Source organism: Schistocerca cancellata, chromosome 1 (assembly GCF_023864275.1).
Source record: "Schistocerca cancellata isolate TAMUIC-IGC-003103 chromosome 1, iqSchCanc2.1, whole genome shotgun sequence".
NCBI classification, from domain to species: Eukaryota; Metazoa; Arthropoda; class Insecta; order Orthoptera; family Acrididae; genus Schistocerca; species Schistocerca cancellata.
In genome coordinates this window covers 595,313,428-595,316,750 of record NC_064626.1, presented here as the reverse complement: position 1 = coordinate 595,316,750, position 3,323 = coordinate 595,313,428, and positions in this window count along the sequence as shown.

The following is a 3,323-nucleotide window of genomic DNA, read 5'->3' as shown; positions in this document are numbered from 1 at the left end:
GGGGCATACATTTTCAGCTGCCCCCATCAAGGTATGTCAACAACACCTGTCGGCAGCTGTGTGTTTCAATTAATTATCATTATCGTGTATGATTACGGAGTCACTTGAACCTTTGTGCACTTATAATTATTCGTTTTGTCCGTTCAATGGCTGAAAGCGAATTCATGGACCTAATTAATAAACAGGATTTTGTTATGACCTTGGGTTTCATTTCGTAGTTCGATGAAATCCTTTTCTCAGTACATCCATCTGAGATACACGTGTTAGTTCTGCCATCCCTGCTTGAATGTGCACTCAAATGACAGTCACTTGATGACTGCACAACATCAACTTTAACGCCTTACCTGGGCCCGTCAGCACCGACATTCAACTGTTGATGACTGGAAACATGTTGGCTGTTGGGACGAGTCTCGTTTCAAATTGTATCCAGCGGATGGACGCATGGACGCATGGATGCATGTCATAAGGGGACTCTGGTGGAGGCCTCTGCAATGGTGTAAGGTCTGTGCAGTTGGGGTGATTTGGGACACCTGATAAGTCTAGATACGTCTCTGACAGGTGACATATTCTTAAGCATTCTGTCTTATCACCTTCATCCATTCATGTCCATTGTGCATTCCGACGGACTTTGGACATTCCAGCAGGAATATGTGACACCCAATACGCCCAGAGTTGCTACAGAGTGTCTCCGGGAACACTCTTCTGAGATTAAACACTTCCACTGGCCACCAAACTCCCCAGACAGAAACATTATTGAGCACATCTAGAATGTCTTGCAACGTTCTGTTCAGAAGAGATCTCCACCCCCTCTTACTCTTACGGATTTATGGGCAGCTCTGCAGGATTCATGGTGTCAATTCCCACCAGCACTACTTCAGGCGTTAGTAGAGTCCATGCCACGTCGTGTTGCGGCACATCTGCGAGCTCGCGGGGGGCCCTACACGATATTAGGCAGGTGTATCAGTTTCTTTGGCTCTTCAGCGTAGATGTTTAATAGTTTCCCTTGCGCGACTTTTTTTTTAACATTCCACACGATCATATTGGCAACAGTCTGTTCACTGCATCGGTCACCAAATTGAGACCTAGTCAGCGCCTCGGAAGTGTCCTAATTGTTCAACCATAGTCTTCCGTAATGCACGGTAATCTAAGCCCGATTTCACAATTTCCTTTTGAAATCCAAAATGTGAATGTGGGAAGGTGTAGTGATTCCGTCCTGAAGCATTTCATCTATGACAAACCGCAATTGCCTCATCATTGTACGGGAAAGGCGGTGCAATGGTTGTCTGGTCGGATTATTATCAGAAACGTCAGTCTTGCATTCTCCAAACGCTGCTCCCCCAAATTCATCGGTAAACACATCCGGACACGACTAATACATACAGCACAACTGCGCGTCCTCTTAGGAGCGAGATGGCTATAATTGTCATTCTTCGTTTGTCTGCTTCCCTGACGCCATCAACCTGGAGCCCCCCTTACGAGGTTCTTCGCAAAATTTGTATGTTCGTTTCAAACAAAGTAGGAAAGAAAATTGCTTGCAATTAAAAATAAGATCCGTATGTCGGGTAAGGTCACGACCAAGAATAACAGTAACTGCTAAGTAACGAACTACCTTCACCTTAAAATTCAAAGTGAATCTCTGGGTATGTAACTAACTGCGAGTGACCCCAATAATTTCAGTTTACCAGAGCTGTCCAACCTGCAGCTCCCGAGTCCAATCGTCAATGGGGCTAAATGACACGGTGATTGGTGCTTGTCGTAACGTTTTTCGCTAGTTAACGTTAATTAACTTCCCGTGTCAAGAAGAGCACAAACCAGTTTCTCATTTACATTAAGACAAGTAAGTGGAACAGGCGCGATAGAAGAAGCAACTGTCCGATTAGACGATACTTGCTCTATTCCTGCTCCTTTTCCTCACACCTAGTCACTCACAATTTTCCCTGTTCCTTGACAGTAAGCCAGGACAATCTTGTTTAAAGTAGCCAGGGCTCCCACATCTAAAACACCTAAACGACTTTCTATTGTTCTCATAATAGCCTTCCCTGTATACCAATGAAGCTTTCGATTCATATATCCAGGTCTCTGATTTTCATTGTACCTTCCAAATAACGTATGGCCTAACCTCTCGTAGCTCATCTTGTAAGTCCTCGAATGATCGTGATTTCGACACAAACAACAACCTAGATCTACACTCTGCATCAGATCCTTCGACTATGTTTCTCCATACGGTAAGTGTAACATTTTCACTGTGCGCCTGATATTCCGAAAAAACTTCGTTGATGATTTTCCGGATTCTTGTACTCACAAATAGTGTCTATTCACAAATTCTTGCAGTACGGCTGCACGTTTCCACACACACATAATGACGGAATTCTTTGAGACTATACTGCGCCACCATTGCTGTACTAACTTAGTGCGTTATAATGTTTTTACAATTTGGGTGTATAAACTTAAAGAACTGTTGCCCCCCCCCCCCCCCCAAGTCATAATATTCACCTTTCCTGTAAACCAAATGATCTAAAGTGTTAATCAGAAGCTTGGAAGTCCCTTGTAACGAGCGAAGTAAAGGAGTAGATAGCTTAGCAGCCACATTACTACACACTCGGACCGTTGTACACCCTTACTACCCGTCAAAAAATCGCCCATAGATCTGACGGCCATATTCAATTTCCCTCCCTGGAGGTTCCGAGAACTTTGCTCGTAATTTATCTCCCACATTCTAAGCAAAAATTTCCTCAGTGTATTCAGAAAGGACAGAAGCTTGTTCTTTTACTATACTCACTTGGTTATTCTCTTTGATGCAACTAAAATCACGTGACCATTTCACATAATGCATTATGAGGGCCTTGAAATGCCTTACTTTCATGCGGAAGGAGTTGTCCACTTCAAAAAATGAAACAACTGATGCTGTTTCAGTCAATGCTATTCGGTAGTGGCGACGGCATCACTCAGTTCACTAGGATGCGCCGGCGGCACTGGAATACTCCCTTCAAGTTATCCTTCCGAGGGGTTCATACCTCAGAATTGTAAGCTTGCGTTCTATCTCATCCTTTCAAATTTTCTCCCTCCAGGTTCAAAATGGTTCAAATGGCTTTGAGTACTTTGGGACCTAACATCTGAAGTCATCAGTCCCCTAGGCTTAGAACTACTTAAACCTAAGAACATCACACACATCCATGCCCGAGGCAGGATTCGAACCTGCGACCGCAGCAGCAGCGCGGTTCCGGACTGAAGTGCCTAGAACCACTCGGCGACAGCGGCCGGCCTCCCTCCAGGTACCTCGCCCATGCTGAAGTAACTAAATTGCGACGAGTGAAAGTGTTCCA